The sequence below is a fragment of the Euprymna scolopes genome, chromosome 1 (assembly GCF_053919585.1).
Source record: "Euprymna scolopes isolate OS-2025 chromosome 1, ASM5391958v1, whole genome shotgun sequence".
Classification (NCBI taxonomy): domain Eukaryota; kingdom Metazoa; phylum Mollusca; class Cephalopoda; order Sepiida; family Sepiolidae; genus Euprymna; species Euprymna scolopes.
In genome coordinates, this window is record NC_136482.1 from 59,302,578 (window position 1) to 59,317,879 (window position 15,302).

Here is a 15,302-nt window from a genome sequence, read left to right on the forward strand (position 1 = left end):
ATTACAAATTAGATTTAGTAAAATGAATATAAGCCAAAAGAATTTAACTGTAATCAATTTTGTCTGCTCGCATTTTCTTATATTTTGCTTTATAAGTACACAATCGAGGTCCCTTTTACATAAAAGATCCTGAATAAACGTATATAAAGCATCATACATCAACCAAATGCGGACAAATAGGGTGGTTAGCCATATTTTAAACGAGGGAAATGAGTGCTTTACCTGCATTTCTCAAACGGTCCTGCTTTTCCTTTGTCAAAATGTAATTTTTACTTATTGAATAACATTTGAGATTAAATCAGGTTCCATTTTAAGCCGCTCCATTTTTTGCCGAGCACCATAAAAATACACATATATTAATTTAACAAATCCAACGTATATTAAATACCCAGTAATAATAACAACATAATTCTTATATTTTTAACCGTTACGTATAAGGTTGAAAAAGTTACTGGTAAAAATAAAATGAACATGAAACAAAAATTGGGTGAATTGTGAAAGAATTGAAAAGAAATTATTGGATATGTGTCAACTTAAAAAGAGGTTAGACAGAATGGCTGCGAATGTAATGATTGGAAATGCTTCACGAGTGTTGCAATTGTTATTTCAAGCATATTTTATGAAGAACCCTTCAAATATAATGTATTACACTATTAGATGTAGCATTAACTGCCAAGCATATTTAAGTTTGTTTTTATTTGTTTTTATAGTAAGCAAATTAAATATTCAAGAGTAAACTTGCATAATACATATCAAGATTTAAAAAAAAAAATTAAACCTATTCGATAAACGGACATATGGTGACTGTGAGAGACTTCACACTTTTATATGAAAAGATTTATAGTGCTTGGACATTGCTTTTTGGTGTTGTTTACCTATGGTGTTGTCTGATCACCATTTTCTCTTAAATAAGTCATGTTTCCTTATATTTTGTTTTTTTTTAGTGAAAATATAGATAAACATTTCAACAGTTTGTCAAAATCTTGCCCAGAGTATATGGAAATCAAACAGTTTGAAGTTTGTTGACTTAAAAACAATATTTATTAAAATTTAAAGTACCTCAAACTTATGAGATTCTACTTTTTAGGCGATTTTGCGTATGCACACTGCAACGTTATTTTTTAATTTTGTAAGTGAGGCAGAGTTGTGCTTATAAATATAATGATCCCATTTTCGGTACATTCTCACTTTTTAAGTAGTAAGTATTTTCCCACTAACTCTAATACGCTCAACCAAGCAAAACCATAAAATCACATGTAATTGTTTTAGTTCTCGTATTAGCAACTATACATAGAGTTAGTAGTAGGGAATGAGCGTAGTTTTTATGACTTTTAAAAATCACATATTTTATACTAAATTTTTATTTGAAACATAAATATTCCCAAGATTTAACACAAATAACGTTGGCTGCATGCCCTTATAAGATTTTTATCTTTTAGCGTTTTATTTATGTACGACACTTATTGTTTGGTTTTTCCATGTACTTCTACAACGTTTTCTAGCTGTTTACATTGAATCCCCTTAAAATATAGAATCGTTTTTTTTTCTCTTTTTAAGGTTTATTATAACATACTTTAGGCATTTTATGAGTTATAATCGCGGTTTTAATGCGTAATTGTATGTTTATTGAATATATATGTGTGTGTGAAGTTCTTGTGAAAATAAACTTTATTCGTTTTTTTTTCTATAGAAAAAGTGTTTTCCCGTACGTTACAAAAAAATTTATCAAAAAATGTATTTTAGTTTAAGCAGCAGAACATTGACCTAAGCTCTGTTATTGGATTTTTGAAAAAAATAATAAACCCATGTTCATTCGCTCGAATAAAATATAAAAATAAGGGGGAGGGGTCTATAGAAAAAATGATGATGAAACATTATGATGAAATAAAATTTGGTCCACTTACATACATTTTAGCAAACCAAAATGGCGTATTAAAATCTGGCGTGCTGGCGTGTCAAAAAGAATTACCCCACAATTGGTATGCAAAATAAAAACAAAAAACAGAGTAGATAGGAAACCACGTCGCAGTTCAAAGAAAGGGGTTGTACAGATTTAAGTACTATTTTTAAAAATTCTTAAAAATATGAGGGATTTATGTTATCTTAGCACTTTGAAAAAATGTTCATATTTTCTTTATACAATTATACACATTTGATCGATTATTAGCTGGAATTACACTTACAGATACTACTGATACTGCTAGGACTACTACTGCTACTATTGCTATTATTATACTGCTAGGACTAATAATAATAATAATAATGATAATAATAATAATAATAATAACAATAATAATAATAATAATAATAATAATAATAATAATAATAATAACAGCAATTTCATTAATCCCTTTACGTAGACAACTTTCTCAAAATAGTATTTTATATTTTAAAATCATTAAGTGGTGGAAGGAAAATCCTTTTTTTTAAATTACAAGTGCGATAACTGTTTCGCACATAAACTTAAGGTATAATTATACTCATTCCCGACCTATTCTTGCTTAATCGCTCAGAAATAAAAAAAATCCCGTACAGATAACATTTTTTTATTGATTGTAAACATTTTTTTATGTGTTTCTAAAAGCTTTTGTTTAATTTTTACTTTTCAGAGACTATCAATAGTCCTTTCGTTATCGAACAGCACTTTATTAAATTCGAGCAGGAGGAGTAGACACTAATTTTGTTTTGAACCAAAACCCCACTTGGAAGGAAGTTTAAAAAGAAATATTTTTCAGGTATGTATAAGTGTCTTGCTTTTGGTAACACTTATTTGTCGCATGCGTATTTATAATTTCTTATCTTTTTATGTTAATTACAATAATTAACGCCCTACTCCCATGTTACTTCTCGGGGTGCGTGTCTAAGTTGAAAAGTAGATATAATTTCCATTTGAATTAAGAAAAAACTCAGACTACTTTCTCTTTATGCACCTTATCTAAAATGTGGGTAAACCCTTCAAAGATTTCCGTGTAGATTTTTTATATGCGTCTACAAAGAAGTTACATAAATCTTTATTTAAAAAAAGATATACTACTGACGTAAAGGAAATGTGATAACTCCGATTAGAGCAATGAAAACCTTTAATAACCAAGTGCACTTCCAAGGATTGGAATATATAGACATTTATCAAATAGTAGCGAAAAAGTTATAAAGCTATTAAGCAAGATATCTCTCAATAAATGACAATTAAATGTAATAAATTAAACTCTGTGAATCTATGATCAATCTTGAAATGAGACCGATTTTGTGGCCTTTCTCACTCTCATGTTTTACATGAACAACTTCTAATAAAAGAAAACAATGTGTACTTGTTTCATTTTTTTTATTGTCAACAAACAAACGCGCAAAGGAAATGAGTTTTCTTGATTCCGATAGCGATTTCGAGACTGGAAATGACCTTAAACTATACCCAATGGTAAGGCCACAGCTTGCCGGCTTTGGGGAGTGTTGAGCCACCCTTGAATTGGTATTGCTCCCAACCCCAACTCTGACTCAGTGTGGTAGTTACTGTAAGGCTCCCAAACTATGGCTTAAATAGAAATGCCCTTGAAAAAAAAAAGAAATATATTCTATTAAAAAACTTTTGCTTCAAAATCACTGGATTTGGCATGAAATAATCTGTAAAGTGTCGATATGGCGTAAAATAAAAACAACCAACCAACGAATCAATCAACCAAAAAGTTCCGATTTTTTCGAATCCCTATTCCGATGCTGATTAATCCTTATAACATGAATATATATATATATATATATATATATATATATATATATATATATATATATATATATATATATATATATTAGCATGGGTTCTCGGCGATATCCGGGTATTTGGAGATGTATGTTGAGCCAAAAAAAGTGGCCATTTTTTAAAAATGTATCCCTTATTATGACCCCTTAATATCTATTGTTTTGGGCTCAAATCGAATTACTAAGTTGGATCAATGTGCACGAAACATATATTTAAATTTTCAAGTGTTTAGACCCAAGATTGTCGGAGGAGTTTGGTAGAGTTCTCAAAGATCAAATCGTAAAACTTTTACTCCTTAATCGCAAAATTTCCAGCCGAAAACCGATCACATCGATTTTCCCAAATCTCAGTACCAAATATCAAATTTCCCAAATCTCAGTACCACCTATCAAATTTCGAGTCTGTAGACTAAACATTGACACAGTTATTGCGTAGGAAAATGTACACCCACAGACACTCAGATACACAGATAAAAACACATGTAGACATACACTTTCATTTTATTGATATACAAGCATTTCAGCCGGGGGTTTCCCGACTGTTTGGATGTGTCAGTTGAACAAAAAAAAATAAATAAAAGCAAAAAACAAAATGTGGTAGTAGGAAGGCAGGCTCGAATCCGTACCGGGAAGGAAGAAAAGAACGGGGTGAAAACCTAACGTCTATGCTGTTACGACCACCACCAAAACGGAAGTGACATTTTTTTTTTTAATTAAGGCTAGACAATCTAAAGGAGAGAATAACTTTCAAAAATATCGACGTAAAAAGTGACCCCCCTTGTACAAGAGGAATATATTAATGTTTTTAGCCAATTTTTTTTATTTATCGTATGAAAGGTCGAACTTCAAAACGATACTGATCTTGGTAAAATCCGTCGCCTCTATTTAAAGTTTAAGGCAGACATGCAAACAGACACACATACACATATTTATAAATTGGTAACTAAGAATTTTCGACGCAAACCGATGAAAACGCTTGCCTATCTCTGAATACACTTCATTTAAAATTTCATATATTTAGACCAGAAATTGTCTGAGTAATTTGAAAAAGACCACAGAGGTCATTTTTTTACCTTTAAACCCTTGAGATTTATTGTGTTGGGCTAAAATCAAGTCATCAATTTAGATCCATGTCCATGGAACCTATATCTAAAATTTCAAGTGTGTAGACCCACAATTGTCGGAGGAGTTTGGAAGAGTTCTGAAAGGGCAATCGCTGAACTTTGATCCCTTAATCGCTATATTCCTGGCCAAAACCGATCACATCGATTTCCCAAATCTCAGTACCCTGTATATCAAATTTTGAGTTTGTAGACTAAAAATTGACAGATTTATTGCATAAGGAAATGTGCACACACAGACAGACATACACTTTCACTTATATATATATATATATATATATATATATGTGTGTGTATGTATATAAATGAAAGTGTATGTCTGTCTGTGTGTCTTTCTGTCTGTATGTGCACATTTCCCTACGCAATAACTATCAGTTTTTAGTCTAAAGACTGAAAATTTGATATACAGGGCACTGAGATTTTGAAAAATAGAGGTGATTTATATATATATATATATATATGTATATATATATATATATATATATATAGAGAGAGAGAGAGAGAGGTGATATATATATATATATATATATATATATATATATATATATATATATATATATATATATATTGAATAAGTATTGGGAGAGGATGATGGTGAGTGGATGCGGGAGGGATAAACAACTTATAGATATGCATTTACAATTTTCTTGTTTCAATGCTACACTTTTTCATGTTTTGTCCCTGCAGCAGTTCCTCTGGTCTGCGCCTGTAGCTCATGTGTATTTGTCCCCGTTTCAACTGTGTTCCTTACTATTTCAGCGCTTTTCATTATTGTTATTTGCTGTATCATTTCAGTCATTTCTCTGATTCCAATTCCTTCTATTCTTTTTTTCAAATTTTATTCAGGATTGTTTCCATTGTTTCTATTGTTCCTACGATTACAGGTAGTATCTTGATATTTTATGATCTATATTTTTGTCAGTTCTCTTGCTAGCTCTGTGTATTTGTCCCGTTTCTCTTTTTCTTTGGCACTTGTCCTGTGGTCAGTTGGAACAGAAAATACTTAATTATTGTGACATTTGGTCAACTTGCTTGAATGGGTTTTTTCGTTTGCATTTCAATGTCCTATAGGAGTTCGTGATTCTCCTATTCAGCTGCTTGTTTATGCTTGCACCATTTATCGTTTAAGGTGCTCTTGTTTGCACAATTTCCATTTACCAGTACCTGTCCTTGTAGTCCTTTTATGCTAGTTTGCTACATTCACTTACTATATAGTTTATCGTAACGTCTCTTTGTCCAGAAAATCTGAATTTTCTGTGTTTGCTCGATCTTTACTTTAATGTGGTTGGTTCCTATCGAGTTCTACTTTGCTGCCGTTATTAGTAATTTAGTTCCCTATTAACATGCCGTTTTCTCATCCGTGTCCAATTGTTTTCGTTATTCTCATTTTGTGTCTTCCTTGTAGATTTTTCTTTTCTCATGTTTCTCTTTTTGTCCTATCCTTTGTCTCCCTGTTTCTGTTTTGTTGTTTTTAGTAAATCTGGCTAACATAATTAACCTGTTTTGTCTTATGTATTTACTTGTTCATTTTAGGTATCATTCACAGTCTTCTATATATACCAGTCCCCTCCCGACGTTTTTTTTTTCACGTAGAGTCGGTCAACATCGTCCTTCGGGTATAATGCGTTGTGCATGACATGAGTTTCCCTGTCTTTTGATTGGGCTGACTCGGTTCTTATTTAGTCCACCCTATGAACGGTCCAGAGTATCTTACTAATAATACTGCATATGTCATTATACCTTTTATTAAATTTATGCTATATAATTAGTTTCTAGAAGTTTTCTTGTTCTCCAGAGAAATCTCTCTCTTATTATCCTCATATTTCTGTTGGTGTGCTGTTGTTTGCTTCCAGAACTAGTATGATATTTATTGACGCCTTGTTCCCCTAGTGCCCTCATCTCCGTTTGGTTGGGTAGTTTCATCCTTTCTGTCGTCTTCAGTTTTCCCTTTCTTATAACTAGTAGTTAGCAAATGCCATTTGAATAGTCATGACTAAGGTGTAGGGTTGTTTTAGTGTCTCTAGTTCATTTTCGTTCCTTGAGAAATTATTTATATATTAATACGATAGCGTGTGTGTTCTTTTGCGTGTCAAACATTTCGGCAAATTACATTCGTAGAGATTAAAGAACACATACGCCATCGTATTAATATATAGATTAACCAGAATCCTGAACAGAAGCGTGTGCACTATCCCAACTATCATCAATGGACCTGAGTTAATCTCGTCAGCATCAGACAAAGCCAAACTCTTTGCCAAGAACTTTGCAGCCAATTATACCCTTTGCGACCAAGGCCGCCAACCCCCAATATTTCCTCCTGTATCAGAAAACACACTATGTGATATACAAATATATGTACGTGATGTTGACAAGCTAATCAACATCCCTTGATTCCAGTAAAGCAGCCGGCCCTGACGGTATTCCAATTATAGTACTTAAAAAACTTCAACCAGAACTAGGACCCATACTTACAAAACTGTTTAAACGTTGTATTAAGGAAAATTGCTTCCCATCACCCTGGAAAATCTCATCAGTATGCCCTGTATTTAAGAATTTAGGTGATCGTTCATCCCCCTCTCAGTACTGGCCAATAAGTGTCCTGTGCGTCATGAGTAAGTTGCTGGAATCTGTGTTAAATAGAGAAGTAATCAACCATCTCAGCAAAAATAACCTTCTTAGTGACAGACAATATGGTTTCCGTTCTGCTAGATTTACAGCAGACATGCTTACAGTTATATCTCATAGGATTAGCGAATCTCCCGACAAAGGCAACCTTTCTAGGGCAATTGTTCTTGGCATATATAAGGCCTTTGATAGGGCATGACATAAGGGTTTACTTCACAGGATCTCCAGCTAGGATATAGCTGGAAATGTCTTCTCAATTTTTAAATAATTTCTCTCTGATAGGTTCATAAGTGTAGTAGTTGATGGGCAAAAATCAGAAGCTTATATTATAAATGCTGGAGTCCCTCAGGGGTCACTCCTGGGCCCAACTCTTTTCCTGATCTACATTAATGATCTTCCAAATCACATCCTTACATCATTTGTAGACATTTTTGCTGACGACACTACCATCTATGGAAGCACATCTAAGACAGTAAACGACTAAGTTCACTCCGACTCTCTCTCCTCTTATCTTGATCACGTTGTACAATGGGGAAAGGAGTGGTTGGTTACTTTTAATGCATCTAAAACCAAGCTTCTATCTTTCCATCATCAACATTCTGATCCCCATTTGGCATCAATCTAAATGAATGGCTCTCGTCTTTGGGAGGCCTCAAGTTTTGACAAGCTTCTGGGCCTGTCCTTTACTCCTGACCTTAAATGGAATACGTACAACAAATATATTGCCAAGGCCGCTGAAATATGGTCGGATCCTTCTATCTATCCAGTAGATATCTCACTGCTTATGCACTTCTCTTTCTATATAAGAGCCAGATACGTCCATGGATGGAAATCTCTTGCCACATATGGGCAGGAGCTGCTAGAAAAGACTTGTTCTGCCTGCATAGGGTTCAAAATAGATTTCGTGGCCTGGTGGGAGATGTCCTTTTCTCTTCGCTGCAACCTCTGTCTCACAGAATAGATGTTCCGAGTTTGTCTCTTCTTTATCGTTATTTTCATGGAAAGTGTTCGACTGAGCTTTAATCTATAGTCCCCCCCTCGCCAAACTTTCACAAGAAACACTCGACTAACTGAAAACATTATACATAATTTTCCCCACTCTTTATCTGTGCCTAAACTTAAACATACATTCCATGATAAAAGTTTCTTTCTTAGAACTGCACGCCTGTGGAATTGTCTTCCGTTTTCCTGCTTTCCAGCTGTTTATAATATGGTTGTCTTCAAGTCCAACGTAAACAAGTTTCTGATGAGCCGTTCAACTTAAGTTAACAAATTTACCGAACTTCCATTACTATCGATTACGCTATTGTCCTTTTGACTACTATGTAAAAAAAAAAAATTATAATAATGCGATGTAATAGATTTGTTGAGTGTTTAAAGCGATCCTGGGCATAATCCCTTTTCTCTTTTCTGGTGCGATTGCTTTCAGGTGATGATGCCATTATCTTCTGTTACAAAAGACGCACAAAATATATTTTGAAGTATTAAATCGACATAAGATGTTATATTCCAAAATTCACATGGATGTACTGCTGATTCCAAAAATCGGGTAAATTGATTAGTGAATGCTAGGGACTTATTTGTAACATTTCAGAAATGACGTAAATATATCAAGTAATCCTGAGTTCATATTTTCGACCTAACTGTCCTCGTAGCAGTAATTGCAAAAAAAAAAATCTAAAGGAGGGTGGTAATAAAATCATTCGAATGATGAGACTCATACTACACTCAGAAATTCATGCTGAAGTAATGGTTGCCTAATCACTAGCCGTGTTAATGTTTTTATGTATTAATTTACAAAAAAGCTGCTAAACAGTTTATAATTGAAAAATTACGTTTATTTCAAGTACATTTTTACAATGGGGTGAAGGATATGAAATAAGTCCCGGAAATGTTTGAAACCGTTTACGCATTAAACATTACACTATTTCATGTATAATTTTAAAAGTAATGCGGGGTTATTGAGTAAGTCCCGGAAATGGCTGCATCCATTTATGTTTGATACATTACTTTATTGAATATTTGTTTATAACTGTGAGGTGGGGGATTAGAAAGAAGTCTCGGAAATTCCTGAAAGAGTTTACCATTTAAACAATATTTTATTTCATTTATATTTTAAACAGTGGAACTGGGGATATGAAGAAGTCCCGGAAATCGCTAAAGCACTTTACAATTAGGACATTATATAATTTTCTGTATATTATTAACAGTGGGTTGGGGATATAAAGTGAGATAGGTGGAAAATATATAGTAGTAGAATACCAATCCTAGCCCGGCATCGAATGAGATAGATGAAAGATATATATTAACAGAATACATTGCGTCATTCGGGATTAGACAAGATAGGTTGAACGTATATATTATGGGAACACCCGGAATTTATGGCCGTGTTTGTAATGAAATAATCAGAACAGGCAATATATCAAAATTACTATATCAGTAATGGGGTGATAATGTTGTTAAAATTATGAAAAATAAATGTCGAAATTAGTAACGTATCCAGGAATTCTACATTCAAACTCCTCGCCCTAACATTTGCGAGCAATGTGAAAGGAAAATATACACAACGGACATTGTAAAGCTTGCTGCAAAGAAGGTTGGTTCCTCTATCGAGCAAAAATACTACTCACACCTCAGAGTATACAAGGTCACCATTATCCCATGCATGGAGTATTGTTTCAACATCAGGACTACTCAATCTACTATTGAGTTCTCCATCTTAGGTTAAGTCCAAAAAGAATTGTCAATCTAATCGGTCTCACCTTATGAACTAAGTCCAGTCCCTGTCTCATCGCCGCAATGTCTCATCACTGTGCCATTTTTACAAATATTTTAATGGGATGTGTTCTGATGAAGTCGTTTCATTTGTACACCCTCAACGTATATATCTCCGATAAACCCGCTTAGCGATAAGATCTCCCCCCCTTCACGGTTGAAATTCTAATATTAATATTAATATTTAATATTCTAATACTTTCTTCCCCCGAAAAGTTAGACTTTTGAATTTCCTACATGCTACCTGCTTCCATAGTTGTACTGATATGCAGGAGTTTGAATATAACATAAACAAATATATTGTAGACTTTCCTAGACATGTACTCAAGTAGTAGCCCCTTATGTCCAAGTCTTGATATGCTGTGTAAGGGGTGAACATGAGTAAAAATAGAGAATTAAGAAAAAATATAAAATGAGAGTTAATTGATTGGTGTGCTTGTAATGAAATTATCAGCTAGACAAAATATCAAAGTAGTTATTAAAGTAAGGAAGGCGATGATGTTGGTCAGAATTATGAAATAAGATTGTCGAAATTCATTAAATATCCAAGAATTATTAAAAAAAAATATGAAATGTGATTAAATGGATTTGTTGGTTCGTAATGAAATACTACGTCCGGATAATATAGCAAAATTGTTATTTTAGTAAGTAGGGCCGAGATTGTGGGTTTAAATTATGAAAAATGTTTGCCGAAATTAGTAAGATGTCCAAAAATTATGAAAAATGATGAAATTTATTATTTTAGAAAGAAGGGAGTGATAATGTTGGTTAAAATCATTAAAAAAATTAGTCGAAATTAGTAAAATCTCTTTTCTTTTTGACATGGTAGTCACTCTTATCAAGGCCCGCAATCCACTCGGGCATAAGGGTTATTGCGTTTACAGTTATCAATGGGAGAATATCGTAGTAATCGTTAGTAATGGAGATTTGATAAATGTGTTACTTAAGGGGGCGCTTTATCAGGAATTTGTTTATGTTGGACTAGAAGACATCCATTAAAGAAAATATGAAAAATTGTGAAATGTGAGGGCATTGCCGGGTGTGTTTGTAATTAAATACCAATCCCAGGTAATATTTACAAGTTATTATTTTAGTAAGGGTGGATATTTTTTGTTATTTTTTTTACATGTTTGTCGATATTAATGACATATTACAGATTGACGAAAAATCATACAATGTGAGGAAATTGATTGGTGATTTTGCTGGTGCTTTTTGTTTTGTTGATCATTGTTCTGGTTGGTTTGATCGAGTGTCTGATACTGCAGTTATAAGGGATCCATTTGCTCGGTTGCGCAGCCATATCCAGGTGTTTTAATTATTCTCATCCTATGTATTCTTAATGATTCTTCCCTGTGATTGTTCTCTTCCCATTTTTTCTTGTTTTATACTTTTGACTCTGTTTTATTGTCTTTGCCGTGTCTGCTGCAGTCACAACTATCCTCTCAGTGTTTTGCATTGTGTCTTTTTCTCATTCTCCTTTTGAGCCATCCACACAACCTTCTATGCAGACTAGTCCTGTCCGCCCGTATTTTCTATTGATGTAGATTCGATAAACAGCGTCTTTTGGTGTGTAGTTCCCTATACATTGTCATAAGTTTCCTGGTTTTCTGGTCGAGTTGTCTCAGTTTTTCTTTAGCCCCCCGTTGTGAACGGCCCAGAGTATCTTACTACTTTTACTGCCCATGTATTTATAAATTTTGCTTTATAATTTAGTTTCCATGGGTGTTCAGCGTTTTCTAAGGATTTCCTTTCCTATGCACACTTTCATTTCTGTTGCATTGATAATGTCTGCTTCCCAAACTCTCGAAAATGTATAAGCATCTTGTTCCCCAGTTCTCTCCGGTGTGCTGGCAAGTTCCAGGTCTTCTGTTGTCTTCAGTTTTCCCTTTCTAATAACTGAAATAGCTGAAATGCTCGTATTAAAATATAGTGGTTAAACTAATCTCTACTTTATTAGTTCAAGCTTATTTGACTCGCTAATATAATTGTTTTTATACCGAATTATAATTCAGTTTTCTATATCACTAGCATATTTCAAAAATTGCAGACTAGTTGATTTTTCTTTCTAAATATCACAGTGTTACTGCTTGTATTTTTTCAAAAAAAACGACCAATATGTACTTTGCACTTTTGAATTATAATGTCTTGTTTGTTTAACTACCTATGTATGCTTACGCATTATTCAGATGAATTTATGTTAAAAGATATAGTGGAAGAAATATTTTCAAATAATCGTTAATTTACTCGCGATTAGCAGTTTTATAATTCTTTTATGGCTAAGAAATATAAAGTCTATATCAGGACACTGTTCTCGTTATTATAGCCGCACGTATCTGAAGCTGCACATATTTGTTAAAAGCAGAACTATTTGAAACACTTATTAAGCAGCTATAAAAACACATATATCAAGTCAATAAGTGGAGATATGTTTGTTATGTGTACACGCACATATCTGTTTATAAATGTGAACCCAAACAGACATTATCCATATAGATGACCACACATAAGAACACTCATTAACACACAGACGCAGATACACACACACTCACACACACACACACACACACACACATATATATATATATATATATATATATATATATATATATATGAATTTTCTTTCATATCTGTCGCCTCTGTGTTTTATTATTTTCTTGAATGTTGTAGACATTGCTTTCGAGTTATGGAAGAAAGCACGATAGGAAAACGACCTTCTATATTATCTATTGGGATGTTTGATACGATACGATTCACGCGAAGATTCTTCCCCGCCGGGCCCGAATGGTATTCGATAAAAATATTGGATGGGTTGAAAGATTGCGCACACGACTGGACCAAAAACGGAAAATGTATTGCTCCCCGTCACACGCAAAGAAATATCCTGTCCCAGATGTTGAAACTTCGTAGACAACTTGATATTAATGTGATTTGATTTATATAAAAACTGTCACGTTCTTAGTAGCAGCAACACAAATACACGAAAATCCTTTTAACTTGGCTTTTCAACAGATAATTTATACACTGCGTTGCATTTATTCATACAAAATAAAATGTTGTGTCTAACTCTAGTTATACGTATTTCATTTAAATTGGCATATCTTCATATATCTAATGTCGGTATACTAATAGATATTGTATGTCTTATCTCTCTCTCTCTCTCACACACACACACACACACACATATATATATGCGATACTTTATCTCTAGGAATATTTTTTGTGTACTTGTACGCGAGTCGCTACAATATATTCATCTACAATTTATCAAATAATGATAGCATTTTCCAAACTGAGTCACTCATCAAAAATTATATATGTGTGTGTTTGTCCATGTGTGTTTGTGCATGTGTGTATGTGTGCACGTGTGTTTGGATGATAGTGTAAGTGTATGGTAAAACGATGAAATAATTGTCGCCCCAGAAAGAAAAAACAACATATTTTAATTTTTTATATACGTTTATTTTCATGTTTTATATATGTATATATACATTTAAAATTTTAAATTTACTAGCCCACGCCATTCAGAATATTTTCACTGCACTCGTAATTAACATTATTTATCTTTTCTTTTTTTAATTACATTTTCACCCCAAACAAGGCAAATTGCCACTTTGGTGTAGGGGGCTACTATCAGGGGCAACAACTACTGGGGTACTATGTAGGGATTTGGGCAGCAAGGTGTCGGTTCACGTTACACTTGAACTTCTGCACGTCAGTACTGTTGGGGAAGCAGGGACCTGGAATGGAATTCCAGAGTCTAGCGGTTCTGGGGAAGAAACTATTGGAGTAAAAAGATCTTTTACATCTAGGGATCTCTACAGTGTGGGGGTGGGATTTAGCAGCCTGTCGGGTTTGTCGAGGGTGCACACGTCGTGGGGGCACAAGTGATTGCAGTTCGTCAGAGCATTCACCACTAAAATACTTGTAGAAAAGGCAGAGGGATGCAACATTTCGTCGATGGGACAGAGGCTGAAGCTTAGATGCCAGTTCAGGGCCTATCAGGTTTGCGACTCTCTTTTGAACCTTGTCAAGGAGCGAGAGACTAGTAGCAGATGCACCAGCCCAGATGTGGCAGCAATACTCAATACATGGGCGAATGGTGGCCTTATAGAGGTACACTCCTTTGTCTTAAACAGCTGTCTACATGAGAATATATACACTATTTTTAAAAGTAATTATCCACTGACACGTGTTTCGTCGTCTACGACTCGTCAGAGTGGCTGTATCTAGCTAGATACAGTCACTCTGATGAGTCGTAGACGACGAAACACGTGTCAGTAGATAATTACATTTTAATATATATATATATATATATATATATATATATATATATATATATATATATATATATATATACCGCTCCCCATGTGGGGTCCCAAATTGGTTAAAAGGAAAATTATTCCCAACTCACATTTACATAAAAATGCACTTTCGTAATTAATTCCAAACATATAGCTAAAACCAAAACAAAACAACATATATCTATCTATCTATCTATATATATATATACATATATATATATATATTTATATATATATATGCGCATATACATATATATATATATAAATGCCTTAATGTACCATATATATATATATATATATATATATATATATATATATTTATATATGAGCCAACAGTTAATAAAATATGTAAAAAACGATTTTGAAATGAGTTAAAAACATATTTAATCTGAAAAGGAAACACTAGATAAATGGATAGTCCTTAATCCGCGGAGTTTCGAAGAAATACTCTCCTTCTCATCAGAGGGTAGGAATTATCAAAATGCGGGATCGGATTTTGCAAGCAGAAGTATTTGATGAAACAACAAGTAAGTCAAATATCTTACTTGAAAACAAAATAAGTTAAGCAGAGGGAATATGGTAAAGAAAAAGGTGATTACACATGAATTAATAGTCTGGTGGAAGATAAAAAACCCAGTGACGGTAAAATCCAAATGTAAAACTTCAAGAAAGTTAAAAGAATTTCCATTTGTACAAGTAAAATCCAAGGGAATTCCCGTAATTGGAAGAA